Consider the following 16,596-nt stretch of genomic DNA (forward strand, 5'->3'; position numbering starts at 1 on the left):
ACTTTGTATTTAATTCTCGCTTCATTGAGGGGCCAATGTAGAGTGCAGAGGTGAGGATAAATGTGATCAGTAAGTGGGGCTCTGAGAGTCAGGCGGGCAGCATTGTTTTGAAGTTTTTGAATTCGCTGAAGAATATTATCATTATGTGGACAGCCTGAGAAGAGAATTACAGTAGTTGATTCGTGACAGCACAAAATTAGAGTTTTAGTAGTTTCAACAGAAAGGTACTGACAGATAGAGTTGATGCAACGAAGTTCACATTGGACTATGTATCAGATATACTACCCAAGCGTGCATGCTTAGGTTTGAGTCAAGAATTACTCCAAGGTTCCTTGCTGATTTAGAAAACTGAACTGTGGTATCACCAACCACAATAGAGGCAGGAAAAGAAGTAGATGTGGATATTCTTGCAGAGGAAATAATCATAGCTTCAGTTTGTCATCATTTAATTTTAGTTTGTTTAATGTCATGCAGGATTTAACATTGACTAAATTGAAGAATGAAAGCTTCATAAAACAGACTCCTGGAATTGTATATTGTATCATATATATATGAAATTTCCTTTTCTACAGTTAAAAAAAAAAAAAAAAAAGCATTGGCCACTGTGGCTGTCACTTTCTGTGTGTCAGGTTCCTTTATGTCAGCAGTGGAACAGTAGTGCCATAAGAAACTGGATTTGAAGTTGGTGGTCAGATAAAGTAAGTTTTAGAGCTTTTTTTCTTCTTAACAGCATGATTATTAAAGGATTTTTCAGTTTTGTATGGGCGATTTGGAAACAGCTGTATAATGCAGCAAAAGCAAGTGGATCGGTTTCTGTTCTCAGCCAAAGCTGGCATGCTTGTCCCTTTGAGACTGACTGATTTTCTTATTATCTGGAGTTACACTTGCTGGGAAGTTGGCATTCAACAGATCATTCGCAGAGGACATACCTTGGGACATGTCTTGAATAGAATACAAAGGCAACAAGCCTTGCATTTGATCAAGAGCTTAACTAAACACAACTGAAGAAAGTGCCCGCATAGGATTTCATGAGTTTTCGTTACACTGATTCAAGGATTTTATAGCACTGTTAATCGTGTCAGCGAGAATTTCATCACATTGGTCTACCCCCTATTCAATGTTTCATATCACTTTCGCCAGTTTCATTGTAGGTATGAGTCACAATGTGTTTGCACAATATTCAGAGCCCTGGGCACATATTCATGCACAGACACACAGACACAGACAGACACACATGCATAGTCACACACATACACACTCATGTCATAGCATGAGAATGACGTGAACAAGTTGAATTTAGAAGGTGGATGCACATCAAATGTACACACACATACACATATAGAGACGTAGCTCAAGCTGTTTTCACAAACAGAACTTTACATTCCTGATCGATTGGTTAAAGAAAATATTGAATGTACACTTTGTGAAGAAAAAAGTTTTCGGACAAAAAAACTGAAAAGTATGTAGACTTGGTGATTTTGTTGTTGTTGTTGTTGTGAATTAAATTCATGAAAGAAAGAGAGAGAGACTCAGACTCAGAGAGAGAGAGAAAGAGAGAGAGAGAATAATCATGCTAACTGTATGGTAAAAAAAACAACAAAAAAGCATGTGCAAACACACCCACACACACCTACACGCACACGTGTGCACACACACACACACACACACACAGAGGTTCGCACACACACCAAATGTCACAACACAATGTCACGACACATATTTACACATGCACATTTTATGCACTGAGGATGCAAACATGCACTGCATGCTCCCTTGTACAAACACAGACACACAGACATGGAAACACACACAGACACACACACACACACACACACACACACACACACACACACACACACACACACACACACACATGCACATGCACAAGCTCAATAAGCACACATGTTGTTTTTCATTTTATGCACAGAGCATGTAGTTAAATCTGCACATGCACAAAACGCTTACATACACAGCACACATGCATTCTTGGACACAAACACACAGTGTGACATACACACAGTGTCACACACACAGTGTCACACACACACACACACACACACACACACACACACACACACCATGCAGAGCTGAAGAAAATAATTGCCATTATCAACTGTCAAGTACGTCTGTCAGTTTGCTGGGAGTTGAAGGGCTGAAAATGTGTAAATGAAGAGCCAGTTTGAAGGGAAACAGTATTATTTTGCTTCTAGAGACCTGAGCCCTATGGGGAAGAAAAAGAAGGTGAAAAAAGTGCAAAACAGAATTACAACTTTATAACTGCAGCAGGTGCTCAGTTTGTGCCTGGACGCCCCACACCAGGTAGCTTGGAATTAATGGATCCAACAGGTGCTTAGCTTCTTTGTAGGCAGGTGCAGTCAGTTGGTGCAGTCACAGTGACTCAGGGATCCCTCACCTATCTTTTTCAAAGATTGTCATTAATTTTGCCCAGTGTGCCACATTCCCAAAGCAAGGGTATTGCCTGTCTTCTCATAACAATGTTTCGCACAGCTCTAAGATCATTGATCAGGAAAGGTAGGACACGCTCACAGTGACACACACACACACACACACACACACACACACACACACACACACACACACACACACACACATGTACACACGCACACACACACACACGTAAACACACACACACACACAGAATATCTTGTAATCAGAAAAAAAGGTAGAAAAAGCAAAAAAAGCAAATGTAATTGAAAATGCTTTGTTCCAGTTGTAAAGTTCCTTTTCAGTATTATTTAAAATAAACTAACAAATTTATGCATCTAACATAATATCAGACTGTTTGTTTTAATTACATTTGTTTACATTGTTTTGCATATTACTTTATTTGTAAACACTGCATTTATTACATTATCTTCAAACATGAGCCATTGAAAAAAAAACCCACCGTTTTTTACAATTCGTTTACAATTCATTCAGTATTCTGGACTGTTTGCTTTTTAAATTTCGTTATAAATTTCTGGTTCTTTCACTTCTGTTTCAGATTCAGCAGAAGTGCCACACAAAGTAGAATAGCAAATGTGCTTCAGACACCATGCTTTATGAAAGCTTCAGTACAGCACATCACATGCACAGATAACAGATGCAGTGAAAGTTAACTGACAGTGTTTCCAGGTATGTGTATGCCTGGAAAACTCATCATGTGGGTCTTGTGTATGCTGAATTATATAATGTACCCACTGTGAAGGCTGCATCCAGGAGACTTTTCATGAAAAATAACGGACAGAGAATATACTTCAGAACTTTTAGGTAGAATGTTTAGGTGGATTTGATTGCATACAGAGTGAGAAAGTGTGCATGTGCGAACACACGTGTGTGTGTGTCTGGGGGTAGGCAGCAAGGGGTGTGTACACATGGGCAAACCTTGCTTGAATGTTCAAATTATGCCAGTCCATATATATATATATATATATATATATATATATATATATATATATATATATATATATATATATATATGTCCTGACAATCAGGGCTTTAAAAAAAAATGTATCTGGATTTCAGCTGCATTATGTTGATAATGATCATTCAGACAAACATGTAGTGTTACACAGTGTGGGTCCCAGGTGTAGATATTAAGTCTGACCAACACCGCTACTCACAGGCTATTTAAGTTCACCCACCTGTTTCAGTTCTCATGCGTGTAGATTAGTCAGTGTGTTCCATAAACTGTCACTTGTAGTGTTTTGAGTGGGTGGATTTGAGGAATCCAAAACAACTGAAATGCCTTCTTTTCTGCACTGTAGTATGGTATGTGGTGATCGAGCAGGATAAAATATGTATTATTTTTTTAATCTATGAAAAGCTGATTATTTATTACATTTGAAGCAGTATAATTACTAATAATGAAATTCTTAGCCCAGTCAGCTGCAAGGGTTGGGTTAGAATGCTCAGGAAAAGGATCCAGACAACTGGGTTGTGTGAACAGTGAGCTGTATACATGTATATTCTACAAAAGTGAAGCCATGGATAGAAAACAAAACAAACAACAAAAATACGAAAAACAACAACAAACAAACAGTACACAGGAATATATTCCACAAATCAGAATCAGATAAAGTGAAGTTGATCTTTCCATGTGTTCCTATACTATCAAATATCATTTGGAAGAATCTGCATCGATGTCAAATGCATTTTAGAAATGTAGTCTCTAATGATATTGAAATAATTAAATAATGATTTGAACACAAAGGGGAAAATCAAGATTTGTTAAACGTTTTTGTCAAAACAGATCCTAACCAGATCAGATTAGATAATCTAATTGATTCAATATTAATTACAGGCCTTTAAAATATGGAAGGAAAGTCTAATGGGAATTAATCCTGTTTATGGCAAGAAAATGGATAAGGTGAAGAAATGTATTCATAACTACTCTGTGATGGTATTTTTTGTGACACTGGCAATGCATGTGAGTCATTGCATTGCATTGTTTACGCATAAGACAGGAATATAACTGCAGTGTAGAGTACACAAAGAAATGGCCAGTGACACATATTTCATTGTTATATATTGTATACATGCTTCCATGCATAGACGCAAACATGTTTTTTAACCTGAGCCTGATTGTGTGTATGTGTGTTTTTGTGTGTGTATGTGTAAGTGTGCGCGTGCACACACGCTCATTCTGTGTGTGTGTGTGTGTGTGTGTGTGTGTTTTCTGAAGTAGTGAAAATGTTACATGGATACATCAGTGATTAGGGGCTTGTGCACAAACACAAGCACACACACAGACACACACATACAAACACACACACAGACACACACACACAGACACACACACACACACAGACACACACACACACACACAGACACACACACACACACAGAGGCACACACACACACTCTGACACACATAAACATGAACACTTTCTTACACTGATATTCACATACATTCCCTTTCTTTCATTCATTACTTCTCTTCTGTCTGATAACACTTATAGTAAACAGACGTTAAACTGAAAATCTAACACACATAAACACAGGCATACAAACAGATAGACACACAGTCACATACACACAGACAGACACAGGCACACAGACTCACACAGACACACTCCATGTGCGATTATGATCAGTTTGATAATACAAAATGCATTCATGTGCCTATGCCACTGTGCATTTTGAGACAGCTACTGATGACTGATTTCAATAATCTCACCATTTCAAGACAAAATCAATAGTTGATTAGTACTGTCAGACAAATCTAGGTATGTATGTATTCCATGACAGTTGTGCAACAACAATCATTACAGTGGTGAAAACTTTCATGTGACTTTTCATATGTCATATTCTTTCATGGAGATTTTTTTTTTATCCATGCTTTCCCCCTTTTGAACACTGTGTGTTTGACACCTGTTGCATTGGGAATATCAGGTGGTGTCAGTTGTAAGGCAACAATTTTTGTTCATGCCCACTCCCTCACCTTTGATTGTTGTGGATCTGTTTGTGTATTTGTGTGTATGTGTGTACTAGTAATACTAATGATAATAATAGCTGGACATTTATCAGTGCTTTTCTCATTGCACAAAGCGCTTTACAATCCACACAGACACACATATGAAACACACTCAGTCCTCAACTCACAGTCTTGCACAATAAACATATTTTTGCGCATACAAATTTGTACATACAATACAAATATACATACATACATGCATGCATCCTTACATACATACATTCAACGCACACAAAATACAGCATTACAAATATACCTAATCAACTCACTACTTTCATGTATGGGAGACGGTATAGGGGAAATGCTGCTGGAAGAGGAAAGTCTTGATGTTAGTTTTAAAGGAAGGTGGTGAGGGGCTGTGACAGACGTGGTGAGGCAAAGAGTTCCATATTTGAACAGCAGATGATGTGTGTGTGTGTGTGTGTGTGTGCACGCACGTGTGTAGAACATTTGTGTGTATACATGTGTGTATACATATTATGTAGTACCTGTCATATATATAGGACATGTACTGCACATTATATGTATTTGTGTGTGTTCATTGTGTATGTATGTGTGTACTTGGATGTGTCATATATATAGGACATGTACTGCACATTATATGTATTTGTGTGTGTTCATTGTGTATGTATGTGTGTACTTGGATGTGCTTGTGTTTGTGTCATATGATGTGTGTATTTGTGTTTGTTCTCTCTCTCTCTCTCTCTCTCTCTCTCTCTCTCTCTCTGTGTGTGTGTGTGTGTGTGATTTGTTGTAATAAAAATTTCATTGCAGACAGGTTTGATATATTCAGTTACATAGAATTTCTGGTGACATTTATTGATTTAATCATATATATATATATATATATATATATATATATATATATATATATAGTATATATATTTTTTCTTTTCTTTCTCTCTTTTTGAATGCCCTAAACAATTCTATTTTTGGAAATTTTATTTTTAGATTTACATGATATGCAGGAACCTCAGGCTATATGGCAGATGAAGATAACAGTCTCAGGGGAATTGGGGGAGTGGATAAACTTAGAAATTCAGTAATCCTATACTGATGTCAACAGAACTCGGCATTAAGCTGGGAAGCAATCAGTGAGACTGATTTTTATGTTTTGCACTCAGGAGCACAAAATGACAACTATTTTGGAATGCAGGTCCCTTGTTCACCCAAATGAGCCATGCACACATGTATTTTCTGAATCTGGACATGTCATGGATTTTATATTACAATTCTACAAATGAATGTTGTACAGTATTGATTTCAGGGCTGTGAATACAGTGTCACAGATTGTTTGTGTGCATGCATGTGTGTGCATATGTGTGTGTGTGTGTGTGTGTGTGTGTGTGCGCGCATTTTATATTTGATAGGTTTTGATACAAAACTACTGGCTGCATTTGTGTATATCTAGAGCATGATCAGAAATGGCTTTTTGTGCACAGGTATTGTTCCCTTCAGAGGTGTAAGGTCCTGGGGAAGGTGGAACAGCAGTGAACGGTGCTGCCCACCTGACCAGATCCTGTTCCTCAACATTTTGAGCCACGGCGTCTGACGCTTGTTGAAATAGATGCAACAGCTGCCAGCCTCATTGTCTCTCTCTGTAAGTACCCAGGGCCCCTGCCTATTTCCTTCCTGTGTGCTCTGTTGTGTGCTCTTAATGCCTGAGTTTTATGTGTCTTGGATTGTGAACATGTTTGGCAGGAACCAGGTGTTTGTGTTTGTCGGTTTGCTTGTCTGTGGATAAAGTGCTCCACCAATTGTTTTTGTATGCTTGTTGTAGCAGTGTTATTTTCAGTTAAAAAAAACAAAAAAACTGTTGTAGAGCTAATTGAAGCAGATGTTTGACCAGAATTAGTTGAAAATCAAATGAAATTTGAAAAAAAAAATGTTTATGTGTTTGTGGGTAAGGTGCTTGCTTTTTTTTGATTCAGTCTGAATCATTTTGTAGATTTACAAGCAGATACGTGTGGTTGATGCATGTAGACACACCAAACACATATTACGCACATGTGCGCGCTCACACAGACACACACACACACACACACACACACACACACACACACACACACACTCACTCTCCTTCTCTCTCTCTCTCTCTCTCTCGGTCACACACACACGCACTTTAAAAAGAATGAGAGAAAAACAGAAAAAGCAAGCACAACAAGCACCTATTCACGTGCTTATTAACAAGTAGCTTGAAGTGTTGAAAGATTGTTTTAGCAGCTCCTCAGCAGATCAGTCAGTGTGTTGATTCGCCTCTTTCCATTTCCTTATCTACGCACATATATGTTCTCGCTTGCATATAACGATATATACAGACAGAAGGCATATCCACTCATACAGGCTTTCCAGTGATTAAAATTTCAGTCAGAGGTTGTTCACATGTACATTGAAGATAAAATGCAACATTAACCAAACAAGACAATAATCTGTAGATGGAAACTGAACTGTTTTAAAGCCAGGTATGTCAGTAATGTTGTTTGCTTATGTTGCAGTCACATAGTAGTTGACTATTTATTAATCTGCCACATGCTTAAATATCACATTGGGATCATCATCTCCATTTGTGTCAGTATTTAGCAAATTGTTTGTGATAGATTTTCTCGTGTCTTTAGTGAAAACTTTTGTTGGTTCATTGTGATAGTTGTGGGGTTGTTGGTTTTCTTGTTTAAATTGCAAGGATTTGTAATTTGTATTATTATTTTGTTTCACACGGCAAAGTGTTGTGTTTTTTGTTTGTTTCTCTAATTTCATATTTTGTAATATATATTAAATAGACATTAAATGAAATTGAATGCACACACACATAAACATTAATTGAAATTGAACACACACACACACACACACACACACACACAAAGAATAAAAAATAATAATAAAAAAAAGAATGCACACACATACAGTATACACACATGCATTTATGCACACACACATATACTCGTGGACCCATGTATGCACTGCACATGATATTGATATAGTTGATTTTGTCTGTTTCACTTCACACCAGTTCCTTCACTGTTTCTCTGGTCTGATAGTGATAAAGATCACATTCCAGCAAACCTCAGACAAAATGTCAAAAGTTGAATAAACATCTCTCTGAAGCCTTTATCAGTTCATGACTAAAAGTACAGCTTTCAGTACATCTTATTGGTCGATCAGTGGTAGCAGCTTGTGAATGAGAAATAATTAGTGTTCTCTCATCCCAGTACTATGTAATAGAGTGACAGCAGAACAAACAGGCAAATCTATGAAGTATTGACCAGTGTTGCTCAACCTTTGTATGTATAGACATATACACATGCAATTTGTAAATCATATTCAGACAGTGCCTACCCTCCTGGCTGATTGTACCTTCTTGACTGCAGTGCCTACCTTGCTGACTGTACCTTCTTGACTGCATGTATTAATGAGTTTTCATGACATGTTGATGGTTTTGAAGATCTTAATAATTGAATATTTTGTTTGTCTTAATATGTGTATATATAATAGATGGATAGCTGAAGAGAAGTTTGGTTGTGGAAAAGCATGGTTTCAAGCAAATAACACACACACACACACACACACACACACACACACACACACACACACACACACATTGATATTTCTGTTGTTGTTGTTGTTGTTCTCGGTAGAATTTTTGTGTGTTTCTTGTAATTGTTTATTTCCATATTATCGTTTCCATAAGCTTATTCTTTTACCCTCAATAAAGATCATTTTGACTTGACACACACACACATTGATACACACACACATTGATACACAAACACACAAACACACACACACACACACACAGTGACACACACACACACACACACACACACACACACACACACACACACACACACACACACAGTTGAAATTCTGCCAAAGAACATGAAAAAGGATAGAGCATTGATTGATTTCATTAGGACATGATTGAAATTAGAGAGAGAGTAGTAAACACAAGTGACCGGTGAACACATGATTAATTTCACAGGATTACTATCAAATGCATTTGCTTTGACCACCTAATACAATACTGTAATTGCTCTGTTACTTTGATAAGATGTTGAATAAATCATTGGTATTATTTCATTCAGGGTGGGCATGCATTAACAACCCATTGTAAAGTTCTGTATTTGTGTTAAACAAATCCAATGGATCAGTACAAAGAAAGAGAGAGAGAGTGTGTGTGTGAAGTGCAGAGAGAGAGAGAGAGAGAGAGAGAGAGAGAGTGTGTGTGTGTTTGACTTTGAGAAGTACAGAGAGAGAGGTATATATATACATATACATATACAGATATCTGGTTGTTCTATTCAGTATAGGCCATGGCCCTATATGAAGGGGTGGTGTAAGCAAGCATTACAGAGGCTGAAATAACAGCACAATAACCAGCATATATTATTCATAAACAAGCATGCCATTTCTCAACTACATATCGTACATCTAATTTTGAAAACTTTGTATTGGTAAATTGCTAATTGCTTAATAACAGATTTGAATCTTATTCATAAAGAAAAATGTCGTTATCCAACTACATATTGTACATCTAATTTTGAAAACTTTGTAAATGTAAATTGCTAACTGCTTCATAACAGATTTGATAATGGATTCCTTCATATTATATGATAACACACACACACACACACACACACACACTCACACACACACACACACATACACAGACACACAGATTAAGCTAGTGTTGCTGCATGCTTTTGTGTCAATTATGTGGCAAGTGGGTTGCGTAAAAGAATGCACTAGAGGTAATCAGGATCATTGTTCTGGTTTTTACCAGGCATGAATATGCACTTTTGTCCATGCTGGATGACACAGAGTTGTTTACAGAATTATATAAGCGGTCAAGCACAAATTATTATGATTAGGAATAAGATACACACATGCACACATGTATGCCTGCACATGTGTGGATACCTGCTCACACTTTTCTAATATCGATTTTGCTGAAAAGACAAATTTTAGTAACGAATGAACTAACACACACACAGAGACACACACACACACACAAACACACACACACACACACACACATACACACACAATCCCACCATCACAGATAATCTAGCCAGCCAACATTAAACAAAACCCAGCAACTAACTTACCAACTCTGCAAGTTGATGATTGAATATGGCCAGAGCTGTTCAGGTGATGACAGTAACTGCTGTATCCATCATCATAAGAAATTGTTTTTTACTTCAAAAAGGAAGTCTTTTCAGATGGATTCAGGTTTTGAATTGACATTTCTGTATTCTCTGAGTCTGATGGAGAACCTCTCGTGTAAAGAGGTATAACTAATTTTGATGTTGTTTATATTATCTCTGGATTGATTGTTGTGCATTTAGTTATTGTTTTTGTCATACTATCATGAGAGATCAGGAGGCTGTTTTGGTATAGAAATAGCAGATCTGGTTTTAACACACACACACACACACACACACACACACACACACAAATACACACACACACACAGAGATCTGTGCACCTACATACATACCCTTCAGACATGCAGACATAGTTGTGTTTGCATAAAATACATATTTAGACAATTAGATATGGTAAAACATATTGATTATGAAATCAGAATGTTCACTGATGAGTGAAATTAAACCTTTCAGTTTATAGAATGTGCTATTTGCTGTGTAAGTGATTTTGTTTTTAGGGAAAGAGTAAATAGATCAAATTTTGTTAAGTTTATTTCAGTTTTTTGTGGTTGTGGCACAGCAATCTGAATAAGCCATGATAAACAGCTGAAGCATAATAATTCTGTTATTTAGCAACAGACAAATCAACAGGCGTTAAAAGAACTATTGCTAGTTCCTAGTTAAAAAATTAAGGCAAGTTGATACCTCCACCACTTGATGGCCACCAAAAAAATACAACAAACAGTTGAAATTTAAGGTCACCTGACTCAAAATATTGAAACACCTAAAAAAGAAAAAAGTCAGCCCCAAAAGTCGCTATCATTGTTGAAATAAATCAGTAAATGCATCTTGAAATGAATGAATATATATGAGAATTTATTGCTGACAAGTGTTGGAAGAATAGTATTATGCAGGGAAAAGATTTCACAAAGTTCATTAGATGTGTGTGTGTGTGTGTGTGTGTGTGTGTGTGTGTGTGTGTGTGTGTGTGTGTTGTGCCAGCTATATAAAAATAATAAATGCCAATGAACATTCTTAGCCTAGGAAACATGTGCATGTTCGGCACAGCAGTTAAAGGCAGTTAACTTATTGTTCCTGTCACACTTTTTATTTTTTTCAATAAGAAGGCAGGACTGAAAGCAAAACTATATTATCAATATATAACTTTTAAAGCTTGTTCAAAACAGACATTCATTTGGTATTTCCAGCAATATATGACTAGAGAAGAGGTTGGAACAGGTACATTTTTCAGATCTGCTGAATCTGTGGCTGGACTAAGGATCTTGATGTGATGTATGAGCTGCTGAAACTTTACGATGAAAGAATAGGGATCCACGTCTTGGTTTGGGATCTTAATGAGTTTTTGTTCAGTTTTGACAGTTATTTTTTGTCTCATATGGAGTCCCTTCCAACAGTTGTTCTTATAAAGTACCGTTGATACCTGTTGCATGTCATGATATAGTTGAAAAGCCATGTTCTTTTTTCTTCTTCAGAATATGAATGCCATGCTTGCATGTGTCAACAAGTTACATAATATATATATATATATATATATATATAGAGAGAGAGAGAGAGAGAGAGAGAGAGATTCATTGAATTTAAACTGTACTTTTTTGCATTATTTTTTTGTGATATATCAGCTTCTGTTTGTAATGCACAGCTCTGGTTTGTAATGCATAGTTATAATGTGTTATGTATGATTAACTTTTAGCTGTGAACATTAAAATGTCAGGTTATATAATGTGTTATGCATGATTGACTTTTCCCTGTGAACATTATAATGTATATGCTCCTTTCACAGACCGGCCCGCATCCCGTATTTTGATTGCCGCAGTGGATGGCCGCCAAACTGATCAGTTGTGTATATTTTCAGCGACCACTTAGACGTGGCAACAAATGCCACACGTATTGCAGCTTGGGAGACTGCCGAAGCTGGCGTTGGCCCAAACTACAAATATACAGCGGGTTGTTGTTTCTCTAAGTCTGTAGCTCCGACCTCAGACGTGTACGGGTCGTGTACGTTTGGGCTCTGACTGAGTGGTTTTGTTGTCGGGAATGAGTGTGAGTGTCCGCCGGACACTTTCGGACCATTACAGTTGGAGACACAGGCATTCCAACTGTTCACAGCAGTCACTACTGACATGGCAAACACAACTGAGAATTGAAGAGTACGGTAGATTGTCACCTTATTTGCTGCCAGTCCTCTTTTCCCATCACATAGGGTTATTTTAGTTTTAAAAAAAAGAGTTGTTGGCTGGTACATAATGTAATTTTAAACAACAAAAGTTGGAAGCATACGGCGTATGCACACGCTGCATGCATACGCGAAAGCGAGAACATGGCTTGCAAGTACTTGCATACGATATTTCATTCATGCACTCTGACATGTGCGCACGCACGCACGCATGCACACTGCACACGAACACACTGTCTGTCTCTCTCGCGCGCGCACGTACACACACACAGGCACTGACGAACACACACACACACAAACACACACATACAGAGGCACGAATACACACACACACACACACACACACACACACACACACACACACACGCAAACACAAACACACACAATTCAGGAGAACAATGAGAGTGAGTAGCAGAAGAGGAGAGGGAGAAAAACGGCAGGTTCAGTTTTGGTGTTAAGCGTTTGCATTTAGATGGGTACAGTTAAAACCTGTGAATGAAGTTTTATCGAGTGATTTAACATCATGACTGCTGAACCTTGGTGAAGTTAGATCAGTGTGGTCTTAATTGAAGTGCATAGAGTTACTACTTTTGTGGTTTTGTCAGCGGTGTCACTGAACGAAAGTGCTGGAATTCTGTGATGAAGACCAAGATTAAGAAGGTCCAGATAAAAAAAAAAAAGAAAAAAAGAAAAAAAGAAAAAAAAAGAGATGATTGACATCCCGACGTGTAATCTCTGTCATATGTCAATGAGGTGACAGTTCTTCACTGACGAGCTAACTCGTCAGCAGCAGTTAGGGGGTTAAACAGACGCTTAGGAGTTGAGAGGGGGGAGGGAGGAGAGGGCGGAAGAGTGCGTTCTAATGCGTAAGAGACACACTTACGGATTTACAGCCTCTGCGAGGAACCCTACTTTCGGTTTCCCTGTGAACTGGGGGGGACTTACCATTTTCTCATTCATTATTGCCTTCCCATTCCCATTCTTTACTAACAGGTTTATGTTCCTTTAATATGGGCAAGTAGAAATATGCGCAAAAGAAATATGGACAGTCGATAAGTTGGTTTTTGAACCGAATGGACTTCTTTTTCCTGAAAGTATTTACCTCAAGTTTCCCATTTTCATCGGCAAATATTCATTGCAGTTACAGACGATGTTCGTGTAGTTAGGGGTATTTAGCAGCAACAACCACAATAAATCTGGCTTTCACCGACTGAAATGATGACTAGCACGTGAGCCTTCAGCGTCGACAAGTCATTTCATGAGATCGCGTGTCAGCTTCGACCCACCCGTCGATCGATCACCTCTCAGTTCAACCTAACATGCAATGCCTACGCCAGCCCTGCCTCAGTTTCAGAGCATTGAGTTTGAAGAGATCCAGAAGCGAAGGAAGGACGAAGCAATGTCACAGCGGTATAAATGAAGCATGATCGTTTCTGCTGGAACCAATCACGACTCTCAGTTTTCGAAGTGAAGCGTGAACACACGCAGACGGGATCTGTAGAAAGATATGAAACATCACACGTTGCTGTGGAGAAGATGCAGCATGGCCGCGCTAAGAAATCGGAAAAGAGGAGCTGGGGGTTGAGGATGGGGCCGTGTGAATATGAACGGTCGTGAAGAAGGTTGGGGGAGGTGGTGGTGGTGGGCGGCTTTCTCAGAAATGGCCCAGAATTGGTAATTCGACCACTGTTGTGCCAAGTTTCGGGGGAGGGGGAGGTGGGCGGTAGAGAAAAGCACATCGTTTTCTTGCATAAAAAAAAAAGAAAAAAAGAAAGATTCCATATAAACAAAAAAATGTGCGGGTGTTGTGTTAGTTTCTTCAGCTGCGCGGTCATTGACGTCAGTAGATGCAATCGGTGATCATCTGTCTTGGAGTGGGCGACGTGTTTGTTTGGCCCGTCATCTTTTCGTATTTGATTCGCAGTTTGATCGCTGTCCGTTCCTGTCCTTGTGCGTGTCCGCCATTGCTGTCGAGTCGATACCTCAGCTTTTTCCTTTTTTTTTCCCTTTTTTTTTTTCTCGCCACCATCCCACGTACCTTCTTTGCTTCGAATTGAGTTATGTGTGCCATCACCGTCGTCGTCACCACTTTCATATTTTGTTTCGTCACATTTATTAGCATAATCTGTCTTCCAGTGTGTTTCTATCTCGCGCTCTCTCAGGATTTGCTTGCCTGTCTGTCTTACTCGTCAAAGAGAAACCAACTACATCTAGTGGTTCAGGCTGTCCATGCAAACCATGCTTTTGGATCGCAAGAATATACCGATTTTGTCGATGCAGAAAGCCTCCACTGATGGAAAACCCACACAATCCAACACGATGACCTGTTCCATAAAAGTCCTATCGGTTGCAGACGTTCAGTTGAGGTACTGGCATTGCAGATAACGACATGAACGCACATGCAGGCCTGTCCTTTTTATTGATGGGGAGACGATGTGTTTGCCCTGGACGGAGAATCAGCTCCGCTCTTTTCAGATCTTTCTCGACATGAACTCTCATTTCTCATAATAATTATGCATGCGGACGCTCTCTGTCTTGGTCTTCCGCGGTGTCCATGTCTGTCTGTACCTCTCTTTGCCTGTCTTAAGCGACTGACTGTGCCTGTCTTTTTTATGTCTCCGATCTTTCTCATGTTTAACAACACCTCAGCACAACAGCACACGCACTGATTCTGAATCTGTCTCTGCGTCTTGTCTGCTCTTTCTGTCTCTCCTTTTTTGTGCTCTCTCTCTCTCTCTCTCTGTTCTTTTATTATTATTATTAATTTTTTTTTAGGTGCTGCCCCATCATCAGTACCGTTTCAGTGGCCGCTCATTCCGAGTCCTCCATACACAGCCACAGTTCGTCTGTCACAGTCCCAGTGCCGGCACTTTCTGTCTGCCTTTCTTTCCCCTTTCCACACCCACCTTTCACCTCGTATCATGCTCATTTATCACGTGCTAGGGCATCGTGGTATGTCCTATCGTTTTGGGGGTATTATTATTATCATTTTTATTGGTTCGGTTTACGTTCATTGGTTTGTGTATTTACATCACCATCTTTATTATTTAGATCGGTTTTCTTGTATAACGTAAATTCGTTTATAACGTATTTATTTGTATTACATGCCTGTGCGAACATTTTGAAATGTTTAACCACTCAACCATTCATCCACGTTTATATTTTTCAAGGTTTTTTTTGTTGTTGTTGTTGTTTTTTTCATTCTGTCTTTCTTTTGTCCTCCCCTTCTTTTCCTGCTCCTTTGGTTTCTTCCCTTTGTCTTCTTCATTCTTTCTTCCATTACTTGGAAAGATGAATTTGGAGCGCTGAAGCGCTGAATGGTGAAGGGAATAGTGTAATGAGGTGAACTAACTCGAGTATTCAAGCAGAAGAATGCTACCACCGGCCGCTTTTTTTCTTTTCTTTTTCCAAACCAGTACCTGGTTTACCGTGTGCGACGTCCCGACTTTGTCGGTTTGTGTTAACGCAATCTCTCTGCTGCCTTGTTTTATCAAACCCCAACTAATTTAGTATAACAATGTCCAGTATTGTGCGCTCGTGTACGACACGCGCATTATATTGCACGTTCAAACTGGGCACGAATGCACAAGCCGTTTATGTCAACGGGTTACGTGCAAACAGACGAGGATTGTCATCCATCGACACAAAAGCATGTGCAAGTCGAAAATCTGGCACCCCAGTTTTTATAGCCCATGATATCAGTTAAGTGTCTTCAGTAACTGATGTCTAACGTCAGCTGACATAAAAGGCTAGTTTCCATGACTGTCTTCTCCGCAAATCGGAAA

General features: G+C 38.7%; 1 protein-coding gene across 6 annotated transcripts in view; it reads left to right on the top strand.

Moving 5' to 3' along the window:
* LOC143292541 (electroneutral sodium bicarbonate exchanger 1-like) overlaps positions 1–16,596 on the top strand; it is a 106,969-nt gene that overhangs the window by 3,611 nt on the left and 86,762 nt on the right. For 5 of the 6 annotated variants that reach the window (XM_076602934.1, XM_076602931.1, XM_076602938.1 and 2 more), the window contains exon 2: positions 6,919–7,076. The gene's annotated coding sequence lies outside the window, so the exon portion shown is untranslated. Of the gene's footprint in view, positions 1–3,117; positions 3,136–6,918; positions 7,077–16,596 lie in introns of those variants that run through there. The other variant, XM_076602935.1, reaches the window with a different exon arrangement.

The sequence above is a fragment of the Babylonia areolata genome, chromosome 18, assembly GCF_041734735.1.
Source record: "Babylonia areolata isolate BAREFJ2019XMU chromosome 18, ASM4173473v1, whole genome shotgun sequence".
Taxonomy (NCBI): domain Eukaryota; kingdom Metazoa; phylum Mollusca; class Gastropoda; order Neogastropoda; family Buccinidae; genus Babylonia; species Babylonia areolata.